We start from the raw sequence: 17,605 nt of genomic DNA on the forward strand, positions 1-17,605 counted from the left end.
ATTCATCTGTTGCTATACTCCCGCTTTGTTCGGGAGTTATATAGATGGAAGGAGCTAGTGAGTTACTGCTGGGGTCCTGTGCTGTCATGCCAGAGAAAGTCCCAGGGGAGGAAGTGAGATACAGTTGGGTCTGGCTCACAGCTGGCGGAGGCCTGCACAGAAGTGGCCCCTGCAGCTGAGCTGGGATGGGGACAATTTGCACTGGTGCCCAAGAGGTGTCAGATACAGGCACCTTTGTGCTTGCAGCTTCGTGGTACTTAGAACATTAAATTACAAGTTACAGTTTACTTGTTGGTTTTACCTGTGAGGCTGTGAGCTTCCTTTGGCATTTCAATATTCTCAGCACCAGACACAGTATCCTGGCTGGCAGAGAAATGCTTTAATAAATGGTCTTCCATTAGATGAAATGTGCTGACTGATAGCTTGCCTGCGTGTGCTACATACACTACTGCTGGCCTGAAAGATGATTTTACTTGGTGCTTGAAAGCATCGTTTTAGTTATAATATTTATTAGTATGTAGATATAGATATGTGTGTCTATGTATCATATCACTCATGTAATTTTATGAATATTTGGCTTAATATGAGGCTAAGGCAAAAAGACAAGCTAATTTAAAGAGAATGGTTAATAGAATAGTTATACAAGTAGCATGTAGGCTCAGCAAGAATCATGAAAGTAGTGTATAAATTCATGCAGTTTGGGAGACCCTGCTGTGACTGAGTGAGTTCTTTTAAGAGCTCGTGTGTGTGTGTGTGGTTGTGTACATGTGTATGCGCACGCATGTGTGTGCATGTGCCTGTGTTCAAATAAAAAATAGAAAAGTAATTTGGGCACATAATTAATATTCTCCTAGTGACATGAACAAAGTGAAAGAGGGTCTCATGATCAACCTGTCTCAAATGACTCTCTTGGACTCTAATCTTGCTTCTCCTGGGAAATCTGCAAAGAGGGCATTTGTTAATAAATTACAGACAAGAGCTCATTTATCCCTTGGGCATCCCTCAAAAAAGGTCCAGCAGCAAGCCAGAAAACCAGTGGGCAATGCCCCCCAGGGGAGGAATGAGTGGGTCAGTTATGGTCATTCATTCAGGCTAACATTGACGGAGCCCTGTCTATGTACCGGGGATCTGCTCGGCATTGGGGTTACAAAGATGGTTAAGAGAGGGACCTGACCTCAAGTGGCTTGTAGTCTGGTGGGTGAGAAGTTCTGCTCTAATACAGACTGACACGTATTTAGTTATAATGCTTATTAGAGGACAGCTGGGAACATGGGAGCTGGGGTGAGTAATCCTGGAAGAGAGCCTGGGTCTCGCCAGGAGGTGACATTTGAGAAGGATGATTAGGATTATGCTTTGTGAAAAATCAGGGGTGGGAGTTATGATTAGAGGCATTCTAGGCAGAGGGAAACGTGGAAAATGAGGAATAAAGAGTTTAAGAAACAGTCGTGCAGTCATTCTGTGTGGCAAAACTCTAGGGTACACGGAATAAAGCAGGGGATAAAGCTGGGAAGACAGGTTGGGAAGAAGGTAATTTGATTTAAGATGCGCTGAGTGGACAGAGACACTTCTGGGAGATGTTAGGATGCAGAATGAAGCTGTGTGAGGGAATGACAGTGCCCAAGAAGAGGACAGTGGGGGTGATATGGGTAGAGGAAGACAAAACTGAAGGCATTCAAGAGACAAGCTAAAGGAGGAGGGAATTTTAACTATATCAAAAATTGCAGAGGCGGAGTAGTATAAGGAAAGGGACCAGAGAATGTGGCTACTGGGTGCTGTTGCAAAGCATTTTTAGTCGATGGGCAGGGCTGAGAACTAAGCCAAATGGTTGAGAACTAAGTGGGAGGAGAGGACTGAGGTTGAGAACTAAGTGGAGTAGGTAAGCAGAGATGCCTTTCCGAGAGATGCCCCATGTGTTGGCAGGTTCCTGCATCCATGTGCTTTTCTGTGAGCTTGATTCTAGGGAGATCTGGTAGGTGAAGGAGTGAGGTCCTCTCTGCCATGTCTGGATCAAGGTCCTAGGAAGATATGCAGAAGTTTGAAGGAAGTAGGAAAAGACCTCTTCCATCACAGATACTCTCCCCTTCTCCTGGGCATGGTCCCCAAATTAGGGAATTATTTTAGTTTCACAAACACATGGTAATGGAGGTAGATGTTTTGCGCTGTTACTTAGAATAACTGTTAAAGACTTAAAATATTATCCAGTCCAGTGTTTCCGAAGTGTCTTCACAGAATACTAATGCCAGAAGAATCACGGAATTCTTTTTCTAAAAATATGTGGAGCTAATGTTTCATACCTCAGAAATACTGATTTGATTCAACCTGCTCATTTTACAGATGCTGACAATGAGGTCCAGAGAGTTCAGCACTTAGCTCAAGTACATCAGAGGCTAAGTTTCTTCACATTACTAGATAATATAGAAGGCAATGTAAATTAGAGATTAATTCACATACTGTATAGTCAGACGGCCTGGGCTTGCATTCCAGCTTCATCATTGTATCAGTTAGCTATGGCTGTGTAACAAAGTACTCCCCTAACTCAGGAGCTAAGCCAATGTTTGTTATCACTCACATGCCTTTGGGTCATTCGGGTTTGGCTGATCTATGCTGAGCACATTTAGGTGGTTCTGCTTCGGGCTATAGCAGCTGGGGCAGCTCTGCTTCTTGCTGCAGGTATGTGGGTGGTCTGGGTGACTCTGCTCACATGACCTCCCCCTTCTTGGCTCAGCAGGTTACCCACAGTGTGTTGTTCTCATGGTGATGTTAGAAACACCAGAGGGCTAAGTAGAAACAAATAAACAAGTGAGGCTTCTTAAAGTCTGGCATGCTATCATTCCCTAAGCTGTGGGTCATGTCCAAATTTCAAGGGCTGGGAAGTACAGTCTGCCCATGATGAGACCAAAGCAAGTATATGGATACAAGGAGGATTGAAGAGTTGGGGCCAAGAATTCAAGCTAATACAACCACTACTGGTTTGTGCTGTGGTGCAAGTTAGTTGGTTTCATCTGTCAAATACGCACCATAATAACACCTTCCTCTTGGGTTTTTCAGGGTGCGGGGGAAATGGGGGATTAAATCAGTTCATTCATGTAAATCATTTAGAAAAATGCTTAAATTTAGACAACACTAAGTAAATGTTAATATTGTTACTATTTTTATCCACTCAACTATCACTCTCAGGGCATGATGGAGGATATTGGGGGTCTTTGTGACCAGAGTGGCTATGGGACTTCGTGAATTGGCCCAGCATCAGCCATTCTCCACCAGCAGAAGGGCTCAAAGGAGTAACCTTCTGAAGAGCCCCCAAATTACTCATTTACGAATTCCTTTCTTTCTCTTAGAAGTGCATAATTGCCACAGACATAAGGCCCTGAAAGCATGGGCTTCCTTTGTGCTGCCTGGCCCTGCCAGCCCCCTCCCCCTGTGTAGCTCACACCCAGAATCATCAGTGCGTTTCACACAAACTTTCTGCCAAGAGGTGTGGAACTGGAGCCAGAAACATGCAACAGCTGCAGAAGCTCAGCCACAGTCACCACAGTCAGAGACCTGTAGTAATCTCCTAACAGGCCTAGCTAGACAGACACAGCCCTGACCACCGAGTGACTCGAGTATGGCAGCCATCAGCAAAGTGTGATTCCAATGTGAGTAATACATGAATTCAGCCAGCTGCTTCTGGAATCAAACAAAAAACAGTGTTGTTGCCAATGGGGGGGGGGGGCGGCGAAAATCACCATTAATTGCATCACTCTTTTCCCATAAAGGCTGGGGAGAGCCAGTGACTCAGGCGAACTTCTGTTACAGGCCCTCTTTTCCTCTCCTAGGGATCACTTTGTGATGGAGCACACAGCTTATAACCAAGCCTCCCTTTTCACCTTAACCAGGTGGTTATAATCATAGGCTATGGGGGCAGCTGGAGCCCCACTCTACAGTGTGATAGCTGTGAGACCTTGGGCAAGTCATTTCACCTCCTTGTAGAATGGGGATAATATTACCCACACTAACGTGTTGTGAGGATTACATGATATAAACAGATCAAATGCTTAGCAAAGTACAGGTTCATAAAAACGCTCAATAAATATTAGCTATCACTATCATTTCTTATGTCTCCCTATGCCCTAGAGCAGGGGTGTCCAAACTGCGGCCCGCAATCCATTGTTAATTGGCCTGCAGCAAATTCCAAAAATATATTTAGTTTACTTAAATAAACCAGGTGAGGCAATATGTACTTCACCTCGAGTGAGTGGCCCGGCTGTTTGTGTATTTTACCACATATGGCCCTTGGTGAAAAACATTGAAAAAAGTTTGGACACCCCTGCCCTAGAGGTATTGATCCTAAGAGCCCATCTCCAAGAATCTGTGTAAATGTTATTCTTTTCCACTTATCCCGTTTAAACATATCTCATTCCTTCCCAACCCATCTCTTCTATGAGTAGTTTTTAAGCTCCTACTCTGTGCCCAGAACTGGGTCAGCGTTTATCATGATGAATAAAATAAAGTCGTTGCTGCTAAGAAGCTGCTGTTGGGGTGTGAGTTGCAGACAGACATACAGTAACCTCTTGTTATTCATAGTCATGTTCTATCACAGTGTGAGATTCCTAAATGTTGCAACATTTTTTTTAAGCGATCAATACATGACCCAGTTTTGTGCGTGTTTCTATTTAAAGACAAATCATGTAATATCTGTGGCTGCTTCATCAGCACTGTAACTCCTGCCTGAACAAAACTTACCTAACACACGTGTTTTCTCCTAAGGCACATTGCAGCATCCTTGTGCTTAGGAAGATTAGATAGCAATTCAACACTATGCTTGGGGGGCACTTTAAATGGTGAAATTGCCACCAAAAACACAAAAATGTGAAAAAGTGGCACTAACTATACCACAAAAGAAACACTGGTTTACAGTATGAGGGATACCTTATTTCACTTCAGTTGGTAACCTACCGTGTTTCCCCAAAAAATAAGACCTACCCCAAAAATAACCCTTAGTTAAGATTGTCAGCCAGACCGACGCATTTAGTATGTTAGGACGATGTTCCAGAAGAAGATGACATGACTGTATTTGAATAAATGTAGATTGTTGTACGTGAATAAAGAAGACATCGCCTGAAAATACGCCCTAATGCATCTTTCGGAACAAAAATTAATATAAGACCCAGTGTTATTTTCAGGGAAATACAGTATAAAACCCCATCTTAGTTTTGGGAAAACACGATAGCATCTGAGGACTCAGGGTTTTCTCTGCTCTGCATGTGTTCAAATGACCGGGAAGCTATCATGAGTATCGATTTTGAGCTTATAAATAAACTCTAGGCAAATTCTCAGACATGGAATCAACAAATAATGAGGATAGACTGTTTATACAAGGGAATAAAGTTTCCATAGAAGTCAGGACAAGCCCAGGAGAGAGAAACGGATTCAGTCTGAGGCAATCAGGTTGCACTGATCAGATCAGACGGTAGAGAAGGAAGCATGGAGGGATGAAAGCCCTGGGTGCAGCCAGATTAGCTAGATTGGGGCTAGTGGGTGGAGGGATTTCTGCTTCCAGCACTGTGCTGTGTCGCCCAGATTGTACTGGTGCCCTAAGCAGGCCTCTTCTCACCCACATCCATTCAGAAGCAAGACCTAGCACTCGGAGATGCCAGACAAACGTTAAACGACTCCACTTCGTAATGTTAGTGAGCAACAAAGAGGTTTTAGTCGGTCAAAGGAGAAGACAATGTGTGTTGTACACTGTGCAAAACTTAAATTCACGAGTAGACATCTCTCTGCTCCTCTGGCTAAGTTCCTCTCCAGCTCCCAGCCTCCTCATTTTTCCTCCTTTTCTCCTACTGCCTCCACTAGTCCAGGCAATTCCACTTTCACCCCCACTCTGCAAAACAAAGGCCAGCTCCTTAGCCAAGCCCCCTCCTCTGGAATCTTAGCACGAGCCCTGGACTACTACTCAAGTATGGATTTTGGGCGTTTTTTACTTTACCCTCTCTTCCCTACTCCAAGAGGCTTATCCAAATATTCACTCAGAAAAATACTTTCTCCATATTTTGGAATAAGCAATAAAGAAGTACAAGGTCCCAGATGAGTTACCACTCCCTCTCACGGCCTCTGCTAGTTGTTCCTGGCAGAATAAGTATTTTCTCATCTTAAATGCATGATCCACAGTTTCTGCAGTTTTCTGACACTAGTAGCCCGGGCCCGAGCCATACTAGAGATTCAATAAATGAATAGGTTTGCACTAAACTGATGATTTTGGGGAAAGAGACATCTTGGTAATACTTTCCTCCACAAAATGATATGTAATTCTAATTATTGTAGTTTTCTTATATATTTCACAGCAAGGTTTTATAATTTTTATCACACTAAGTTCTAACCATCTCTCCCTAATAATTCTCATGAAAATTCCCAAAGACATTGTTTTTGCAACGTAACAAATAATTCTGAGTTTTACCTTGAAGAATAAGCAGGAAGAATAGCTAAGAAAATTTCTGGGATGAAAGAGTAATGTTTTGGGACTAGCTTTACTAGATTATAAGGCAGAGTACAATTCTATAGTAACAGTGGGGTACAGTCCAAGAGTCTCGACTAGAAAGGCCAGAACCAGACCCAAGTTTCTATAAAATTTTAATCTCCTATAAAGGATACAAATCAGTGGGGAAAGGAAAATTAGTTTTCTCTGTGGAAAAAAATAATTGTTTAAAAAGCACATGTGTTACCAAACACCAAAATAAATTCCAAATGAATTAAAGACTAACTCTAAAAATTCAAGCCTTCTAAAGAAGAAGATGCAAGTGAATATTTATTGACTTTTTATATAGAGAAGGATTTTTTTAAGTTTAAAAACAAAGAAACCAATAAAAATCATTATAGTTAGCTACATAAATATTTAAACTGTTAATCCAATAATAAGCAAAATTAAAAGGCAAAGAACAAATGAGAAAAATACTTGCAACAAATATAGCATATATGAGATTAAAGTATATTCATAAAAGAAGCTCATTGATATTGATAGAAAAATATCAAAACATCAGTAGAAAAAGAGAGGAACAAATAATTCACAAAAGGAGGAAATACAAGTAGTTAAGAAGCATGTGAAAAAGTTCACCCTCTACATAAAAATCAAATCAAAACAAGATATTATTTTTCTATATCAAACCAGCAATGATTAAAAAAACAAGTGAGAATACTTGATAATACATGGTTGGGGTTGGTGAAATGTGCACTCATACACTGTAGCTTTTTAGACAGAAATTTGACAGCGTAAAGTAAAATGTTATAATAAGATTTTAAATGTTATGATAAGATTAAGTAAAAATTCAGGATATGAAATTATATTTGGCTTTAGCCTAGGAAAAAACTATGTGCTATGTAGGTTTCTGCAGCTTCTTTGTATATATATCTAGGGGGGGGGAAAGGATATATATCAAATGTTAACAAGAGTAAAAATGTTCCTTTCTAACCATTTCTCACTTCTCACTGTGTTTGCATAAATCTGATCTGGTGTTTAAAAAAAGGATATCATAATAAGGAGAAACAATTTTAAATAATTTATATTCTGAATGTCCTAAAAAGACCATTAAAATATGTTATTTTTGTGGTTTTTAGAGATACTTTTTTGATGATTATTTTTATTCTTTTTTTTTATTTTAAAGATTTTATTGGGGAAGGGGAACAGGGCTTTATTGGGGAACAGTGTGTACTTCCAGGACTTTTTTCCAAGTCAAGTTGTCCTTTCGATCCTAGTTGTGGAGGGTTCCGTTCAGCTTCAAGTTGTTGTCCTTTCAGTCTTAGTTGTGGGGGGCGCAGCTCAGCTCCAGGTCCAGTTGCCGTTACTAGTTGCAGGGGGCACAGCCCACCATCCCTGTGGGAGTCGAACTGGCAACCTTGTGGTTGAGAGAACGCGCTCCAACCAACTGAGCCATCCGGGAGCTCAGCGGCAGCTCAGCTCAAGGTGCCATGTTCAATCTTAGTTGCAGGGGGCGCTGCCCACCATCCCTTGTGGGACTGGAGGAGTTGAACCGGCAACCTTGTGGTTGAGAGCCCACTGGCCCATGGGGGAATCGAACCGGCAGCCTTCAGAGTTAGGAGCATGGAGCTCCAACCGTCTGAACCACTGGGCCGGCCCTATTTTTATTCTTAAATTGTTATCACCTAACAGGATAAAAAATATAACAGGATCTACATTTATCAGGACTGCTGTCTAATTTGGGTACACAAAATGTTTTTGACTATCAAGATATTAATTACTGCAGTATTACTAGGAAAAATTAAAGAGATTCCAGAGACAGTCTCTTCCTTGGGCATTTTTATTGGGACATTCAGATGGCCTATTGAAATAAGATCTGGAGAGGCAGTGAGAAATGTTTCTTTCACAGTATTCAGTTGATTTTTAAAGTTGGGAATTAAAAACTACTCTGGGTAGTTATTTCAAATTATGGCAGTTGTGTGCTTTAACTTCCTGAAAATGTATATTCTTCTGATTACAAAAATAATTTATGTTCATGTAGAAAAATTCGGATACACAGAAAAACATTTTTAAAAATTCAGCTACCAGCCTTAACTAAACATGGTTCTTAATGATAGATAGACAGACAGACAGATAGAGGTTTGGTTGTTCAGTTTAAATATCTGAAGGGACCCCATGGAAAGTGAAGTCACAGAGCTAATCCAGTTCTTCGGATGCTGCCATATTATGATCCAGAAATGCCTGAAACACATATTTTCCTCTCATCATTTAGGCTTAATCCTGAGGTATGTAGAGAGAGGATTCAGGGAAGTGTGAGGGAAGAGGGTAAATATCAGAAATGTAGTTAGAATGTCATATACACATTATTTGCTAATATTTGCTAGAATGTCATATGCACTATTATTATTCGTTAATAAAGAAAAGTCATGGCTTGTTTTTAGGGTCATGAAATAAAAAATAGTTGGGAATGTCCAAGAATGCTTGCTGTCAAAGGGCATTTTTCAAAACATCGTATGCTTCTGGCTCTGTGTCTTTCGCTCCTCGCTTCACCATCTTCCCTCTAAACCTTCAGAGCCACGGTTGACTGAGTTGAGTAAGGTAAGGGCTGTAGCCAACCATGCCCTCCCTCAGCCCTCCCCCAATGGCCTCCTTTGCTTTCACAGTGGCCATGTGACATGTCCAAACCTGAGAGCCAGTGTCCTCAGCTTGTTACCTTTTAGTATTTGTATCCAAATTAATTCCCAGAATGTGCCTGAGTTTTCTACCAATCTTCCATAAGACTGTAGGCCAGTGGTTTTCATACTTGCTTTATAGAGCTCTGGGGATTCCAAGGAGATGCCTGTTTGGCTTCAAAGCTACTGACAGGGAGGGACTTTTCTTCTACATAATATTTCATTTGATAAAAGGATGCCTTTGCTTAAACAAAAGCATGTTGGGGAACAGCTGACGCAATTTGTAGGCTGGGCCTAACGGACGCGTATTCTGTATGAGGAATTACTGGTTAAGTCAATAGTGATTAGAAGTACAGGTTTTGAAACTGAAATATGAGGCATGGAAAGCTGGCTTGTTTCTTTCATATGCTGTAGACTGGAAACCAGAGAATCACGCCTGTATGTAAAGGCTGGTAAGGTAATGATTGAAGGTTTGAGAGACTCTTCTCATGAGTAAAGGGGATGCACATTTAGTAATAAACTTTGTAACATTGACTTTTATAGGTGTTATGGGGGAGCTTGTTTGCTATGAAGCAGGCTTTTAGGTGGAGGAACAGTTACTGCGTTGACATTAATATATGCTTGAATTAGAGAGTAAACACCATCCAGTTCCTCTGTGAGACTTACTGCCTACAAACCTGAAATTCTGTAGGTGCTTGGGGAGTCAGCTAAAGGTGTTCCATTCCTTCTAAGTTGACATTTGAGTGTTGTTCCCTTTCAAACATTAAAATTTTGAAATTAACCACGCAGAATCAGCAATCAGGTTTTCATTTCAAGCACACAGAAAAGAGCAAAATTTGGCTTTTTTTGAGTACATTCTACATTATAATCTAAGCACTAAAATCAATTTAACCTAGTTTTTAATTCCTTCAGGAGCCAAAATTAAAAGTATCAAAAATTCTGTTTGAAACCTAAGGTTCTGGCTGATCAGTCATATTTTCAAGTTCTGAGTCCGGGGGATTCTGGACTTAAGTTTGTAGAGCACGTGGTAATCTTGTTTTCCAGTTGTTACCTTAGACTATGAAAGTGTCTCCTCCTTAAATGGAGTCAGATTTCATCATTAGAGAAACCTCAAATTCACACTTCATGGCCCCTCCTAGAAGTCAAGTCCATTTGAAGATGTAACAGAATGGAAGCTTCAGCAATGCAGCCCGGAGTGCCAGGACTTAGCAGGAATGCACTTCTGACTTTTCAGAAACATTTATGCTGACGGAGCTCATTTCTTACCCATGTTTGTGTTGCTCCTCTGGGCTCTCACTACATAGGGAAAAGGGCCAAACAGGGTGTGAGATAAAAATTTAAAAGGAGCCTTGTCCTACTGCACTAGTATTGTGCTGGGCAGTATTCATCGGCTCACTCTTTGGTCTTCATTTCTTGTTAGTTTTTCCCCCGTGATAGGTTTGCAGGCAAGATGACACCAGCAGAGGGGCTATTGTGATGATTTTCCAGGGAGCTGAATCCCATTTCCTCTACATGGGTCTCATAGCTTCAGGGAATCATAAATTGTCATCATTATTATGATGGCTGTTTGTGGACTATTCCACTATTTGCCCCACTCTTAACACATCATTCATAACATACACAAAAGATGTTTTTCATATGAATGTAGAACTGTACGTTTATCTGCCCTCAGTGAAATACTCAGGGGTTCGTTTTGTCATGTCCATTTTACAAACGACCAGTCTGAGGCACAGGAGACTGAGGAAGCTGTGTATGGGCCTATATTTCATGAGTATTGTGTGGCAGACCCGGGAGGCAGGCCAGATGGCTGCTGGGCTGGGCTAAGCCCCTGGCTGTCCAGTGCCGTGTGAGCTCTTCTGAGACAGACCCAGCCCGGTGCAGGGCACCTGCAGACACAGGCGTTAGGACACATCACCACGAGGAAAGGCACTAGTATAAACCCAAGGCTTGGTGTGCGAAGCACAAGCTGCTTGCTTTCCTTCCCAAGAGTTCCATTTTTAAAAAAATGTTTATCTTTTTATTCTGTGTGTATAAACCATCACCACCCAGAGATAGCCACTGTCAACATTTCCCAGATAAGATTGACTTTTCTATCCCCCCCTGTGGAATTCAAATGCCCTCCTCCAGGTTTCCCCTGTGAATTCCCAGGACACTCACATTCTCATGGTTAACGTCCTACACTGAGCGCTGGCTGAGGTTTTGATTTAACGTCATTTAATTCAGACACTCCCTGGCTTACTACTGCCTGCGTGGTCTCTGCTCAGCTTGGTGTCCACCTAGATTTTCAGCTCAGACTTTTACATCAATTAAAAATAAGAATGACAACAAATTCGTCACACAGACAGACCTACAGGTACATGATAGACGCCTAGATACAATCATAAACACACAGACACGCAGACTTTTGTGTGTGTGTGAGTATAACACACTTAACAGATGAGTTGAGACAAAGATGGGGTTTGTATTGTGGCAATGCACACAACTTCACATCGAGTGTTACACACGTCTGTTCAAGTTCTTCTGCTCCAATCCCTTTGCTTGGCTTTTCTCTTTCCTTTTGTGTCACCCTTTGGGATTATGTTAAATTTATCAATTACTTTAAGAAGAGTTGTTACCTTTCTAACGTTCTATCTTTCCACTTAAGAACACAAAACAGCTCTCCATGTCTTTAAATCTTTTTATCTTTTGGTAAAATTTCATAGATGTTTTCATATAGGTCCTCCTCATTTCATATTAGGTTATTAAGTATTAAGTGATATATTGATACAGTTGTGATATACTGAAATCATTTTTGCCTTCTGGGGATAAACCCATGGTATCTATAGAAGATAAATCATTTAATAAACTGCTGAACTGATTTGTTAATGTTTTATTTGGGATTTTTACTTTTTCATAAGAAGTAGTTTTCTTTTTTCAGCTATTTATTTGAGGTTAGGTAACAGGATTATACTAGTTTAAAAGAATTGGTAGCTTTCTATTAAAAAAAAAGTCCTTATATCACATAAACTCATCAGCAAAACCAACTTGTCCTGTAAATTTTTGATGAGATAATTCAGGCTTAGTGCCTTTTTAGTTTAATTTTATGAATTTAATATTTCCTAATAAAACAATTTTTATATATTTTCAAATTTATTAGCTGAGAATTATATATTGGATTTTCTTATGGTTTGAAGCATCTTTTCTACAAGAACTATTTCACCTCTTGATTTACTCTCAGTTTCAGTTTCTAAATAGATTTCAGAGTCTTGCTATTGTGAATTCTACCCACTCCAAAGACCAGCTCTTAAAATTCCCATTTTTCTATTTTTAAGTTTATTAGTATCCTTATTTAGCTTTATTTTTTCTTTTGCCCTGCCCTAAGTTTTATTAGGTCTTTTACAAATGTTTCCTGAGTAGAGTTCTTGGTTTATTTATGTTCATTAATAATCAAAGTATTTAAAGCTTTAAATTTGTCTCTGAAAACAGTATCAGTCAGTTTTGAAAATAGGATTCTTACCTTTTATTTCCTAGAAATTTTGTCTTTTTAGTTATGATCTTTTCTGAGAATTAATAATTACTTAGAAGACTGCTATGTGATTTTTCAAGGGGTTGTTTTGTTGTTGTTGTTCAATGGTATATTGTTAAACTTGATTTATTGTATGTGGTGTGGGATGGTTTTGCTGTGATTTGGCATTATTGCATGGGCAGTTTCTCTTTGTTGGACTTCATTGAGTATGTGTGCAGAATAGCATGAGTTACAGCAAGGCTGATATTCCACTGTTCTGTATTGGTTTATCTGTACTGATTGTTAAAAGAGTAAAATCATTCTGTGCCATTTGGAAAGTACCTGCTACTTGGATCTCCTAAGTTCCCCCTGTCCTGCCACCTTGGCTGACTGGGTCCCTCCCTAGGATCTCTAGATCTCCCAATAAGTCAGCAACAAAGGGTTCATGTCTAGCCTATCAGACTCTTTCTGAACCTTTTCTGGTTCTCAGAACACTGCCCATTTTAATTTGGTTAGTCCGGGTTGTTAAATATTTTTAATATCACCTCTGAGCCATACCAAACTTATTTGTAAGACAGGCAAATTCAAGTACGTATGCATGGTCTAAAATACATACAAATATAAAATCCTACAGGTGACTTCACTTGCCCTTGCTCTTCCTGGGCATATGCCCTGGACTGAGCTTGAGCACAAATGGCTTCTCGTTCTACATCTGTGACCACCGTGTTTGAAGGTACATATTTTTGTGCCTCCTGGTAGTCTCTCTTTATCTGTGGGGGTTACGTTCCAAGACCGCCAGTGGATGCTTGAAACTGCAGATAGTTCCAAACCCTATACAAATTGGTCCCTCAATATTCACCCGGGATTCGTTCCAGGAACCGCTGCAGATACCAAAATCCTTGGATGTGCATACTATCTGCATATAGCCTATGCACGTCCTCATTTGTACTTTAAATCATCTCTAGATTACTTACAATACCTAATAAAATGTAAATACTATGTCAATAGTTATTATACTGTATTGTTTACAGATAAACTTTCTGGAATTTTAAAGAATATTTTTGATCTATGGTTGGTAGAATCCACAGATATGGATGGCCAACTGTATACTATGCTTTTTCCTATACATACGTACATTTTTACTTAAAGGAAGTACTTTACGGCTGCTCCTTGGCATATACGAATTGCCAGCATCATTACTTTGTGCTGTGGGGCCAAAGTAGTAGTATTAAGTAAAATAAGGGTTACTTGAACCTGAGCACTGCGATTCAATGACAGTCAATTTGATAACTAAGATGGCTATTAAGTGACTAAGGGGTAGCATATACAGTGTGGATCCACTGGACAAAGAGATGGTTCACTTACTGGGTGGGATGGAGTGGGACAGTGTGATATTTAACCATGCTACTCAGCACAGTGCACAATTTAAAACTTATGAATTATTCATTTCTGGAATTTTCCATTTAGTATTTTCAGACCATGGTTGACCGCGGGTAACTGAAACCACAGAAAGCAAAACCATGGATAATGGGGTGGGGGCTACTGTACTTTTCCGGTTCTCACCCAAAGCAACAGTGATCTGTTCCAGTGCTGGAGGAAAACCTAGCTGTTACATTTGTGGATAAATGATGTAATTCCACATTATTCTTTATGGGTGACTTAATGGATTGTCAAGAGTAGTTTTGTCTATACAGAATTTTTACCTTACCCACTGGTCTTTAGAACCCTGACTCCTATTAAATGTGTTGCTCCATTGAGTATACTCAATTTAGTAAGCACTGTATGAATGATTGGGGAAAAAAGAATTCCCTGTTTTAAGGTGTTGAGTTATAAATTTCTGAAAGATATATATATATATATATATATATATATATATATATATATATATATATATATATATATATAATTGTATGTTTGATTTTTAGTCTACTTCATCAGTGAAAATTTGAGAGAGGTGTTATGCTGTCTCCCCCAACTATTATGCTTTTCTCACATTCTTTTAGTTTTTTTTGTGTTTTTTTGTTGTTTTTGGTTTTTTTTAATCTATTTGATTCTATATAATTTGGAGCACAATGACGCATAACCACTATTCTTTCATTGTGGACTTTATTTTCTGTCAACATAATATGATAAGATTTGTTCTATTTCATGCCTTCTATCTTGAATTCTACCTTGTCTGAAACTCGTATTATCACCTTTGTTTTCTTTCATCATTCTTTTTTCTTTTCACTTGATAAATTCTTTGCCCAGCTCTTTGTTTTTAAGATTTTGTGATTTTGTTTTAAGTGGTGGGTCTTCCATAAGCATCAACTTGGAAGTTTTGATTTTTGGAGAAAGATTTGTCATTCTATAGGTGATTTTAAACATTTATCTTTAAATCATAAATAATATGTTTAATCTTAACTTGTGACATACTGTTCTATGCTTTGATTTTTTAAAAATTTCCCTGCTGTTTCCTTTTAATTTTTTTCTCTTTTCCTGTCTTTTGCTTACTTAGCTTATATTTTTACATTTATCTTCTCTAGTCATCTTGATGTATACATCCTGTTTTTTATTTTAAATAAATAAACAAAGGTTGCCCGTATGTTTTTCGAAAATGCTCTTTAATCTATACTTTTCCATCTAGAACAATAAATAGTGAAACCATATTTTGAGCATCTGTGTATCAGGGAGGAACTTGGCACACATTAACTTTCTCCCATCCTTCTCAGCTTTCTAACTCTTTGCTACTTTAACATGGAATTTGACACCAAGTTACTTTTTACAGTACATATTTTCAATTTTAAAAGGAATTTTTGACATTAAAATATTCTAATAATGAAATCAGTTTTTTAAGGCCAATTCCATTGGTCCTTGTGGTTACTAAATGCTGACGATAGGTTGATTGGCAGTCTCGGTTGGCACTGTAGTTGCATTTTTTTTTTTTTTTTTTTTTTTTTTTGTGTGTGTGTGTGTGTGTGTTTAGTGGGAAGTCCGAAGGGGTTACACCAAGGGTCCTAGTCAGATGACAAAGCACTCAAATACTGTGGAGTCTGAGATTCAGTCTTCAGTATTAAAAGGATATGTTTCCATTTCATGCTATTGTTATTTAAATACGACCTCACATTTGGCATATCTTAGTCCTTTGTTTTCTTTCATTCAAAAACAAGTGTAGTGGGTTTGAATTTACAGTTATGACAGTCTGTTGAACTTTCTTTTTTGAATTCTGCAAAATAATGGAACACGGATTCCTATAACCATTGAGATTTGAGATGAATCTTGGAAGAGACTGACTTGAACATATAAATGTATGTGGGGAAAGGCATCCTCGGCAGAAGGACAATGTCAGCACTGGCCAGGAAAGGAAAGCCTGCAGAGTGTGGGGCTAAAGAAACTAAAGGCACTAACGATTTGCAGGAGTTCAAATGAGAGAGAATGAGGGTGTGCAAAGGAGTTGAATGTGAAAGACAGTACAGAGCTAGAATGGGCAAATTTGGTGATGGGATATAAATACTTAGGGAAAAAGAGCTGTTGACAATAATTGAGAGTTTTTAAGCATCTGTTATTGAAAAAATAGAGCCTTACGAGATCATGAGAGAGGGAAGGTTAAGAGAAGGTAAGATGCTGAGCTCATTCTATGCATATTGCATTTGAGATGCATATCTAGGTGTCCAGTAGTCACTTTTATAACTTGTCTTTATAGCTGAGAACTAGAGACCTAGATTTGGAACAGATGATAACTGAAGTCGTGGCAGTTGGTGAGCTCACTGGGAAAACGGAAATGGGGACTTCCATAGTACTGGTCAGGCCATCATCACTGGGCTAAAGCCACGGCCACTTGCTGAGTTTTGGCAAGGAGGGTGAATGGGAAATTAGTTAGATTCAAGAGAAAGCTGCTATTTTAGATTCATGGTGTTACATATAAAGTACTCATGTATTTCTAGTGGGATGATCAAAGTACTAAGGTAAATGGATACTCATGCATATGGAGAACTTACTGTGCCAAACTCTGTGTCGGGGAAAAGGAAGAGTTAATGAATTTTAACGCTGTCCCGGATGTTTTACATTTCAGATCTCATTTAGTCATTGCTCTTGCTTATTTTGTCTAAGTCAGTTTCCTCATCTTGGATATGGAGATATAAATGACTAATTCATATGGTCGTTGGGAGAATTAAGTAAAACAATGCATTTAAAGGATCTGAATGGTAGTCGATATTTAATAAGTTGTAGCTATATTACTACTAATAATTTTAGTAATTATTCCTGTGTAATTGACACACTGCTATCGTACAACAGAACTGGCAAATACTTGATAGTAACGATTTGCAAACTGTGCTTTTTTAAAAAAGAAAGAGCAGCTCTAGGGAGGTGCCCAAGGGACTGCTTCAAGGTTGGGTGAGGAGTACAAAGCTGGGCTCCTATCTCCCGCCAAGCCACAGAAAGCATGGTCTTACCTGTTTTAGTTAGCAGACAGCACAAAATTTCATTTACATAGGGGATCCACTAGAAATGGAGAGTTGCTTGAAGTGAACATAGACCTGAAGGCAAACAGGGGGAGGAGCTGTAATTGAACCCAAATAGCAAGAGAGGGTGTCCACCAAGCTGTGGCTTCTGTGCATGGCTGAGCAGGGAAAGAGCTAGGAGAATAAAAACTCTCACCACACTTTGCTTCTACCCTCCTGTCTCCTTCTGGGGCTTCCGAACAGCTGAATCCAATGACTCAGGCAGCCTCCATGGTCCCAGAGCGGGGTGGGGAAGGCTGGAGGGTAGCTGGGGAGGGGCACACCTTGTCAAAATGTAGAGGGGAACCAGGGAATAGCCTGGCCTTAGAAAATGAGATTATGATGTTTAAATCTGTGTACTAAATTTGACTTAAAAATGGACCCAGCCTATGCCCAGAGTATCTCAAAAATTTAATGAAATTGCCTCTCTGGCTTTCATGTTTTTGGACTGCTTTCCCTCAAGTGACTGCACAGATAGGCTCTGTCTTCTTGCTGCCAGAAGAGTCTAGGCTCT

The 17,605-nt window shown here is 39.6% G+C and overlaps 1 protein-coding gene across 2 annotated transcripts in view; it reads left to right on the plus strand.

The window, feature by feature from the left end:
* The window catches only part of TEK (TEK receptor tyrosine kinase), a 98,196-nt gene that overhangs the window by 9,973 nt on the left and 70,618 nt on the right, over window positions 1–17,605 (plus strand). The gene's annotated exons all lie outside the window — the stretch shown is intronic.

Source organism: Rhinolophus sinicus, chromosome 16 (assembly GCF_057876585.1).
Source record: "Rhinolophus sinicus isolate RSI-liver-muscle chromosome 16, RSI-T2T, whole genome shotgun sequence".
Taxonomy (NCBI): Eukaryota; Metazoa; Chordata; class Mammalia; order Chiroptera; family Rhinolophidae; genus Rhinolophus; species Rhinolophus sinicus.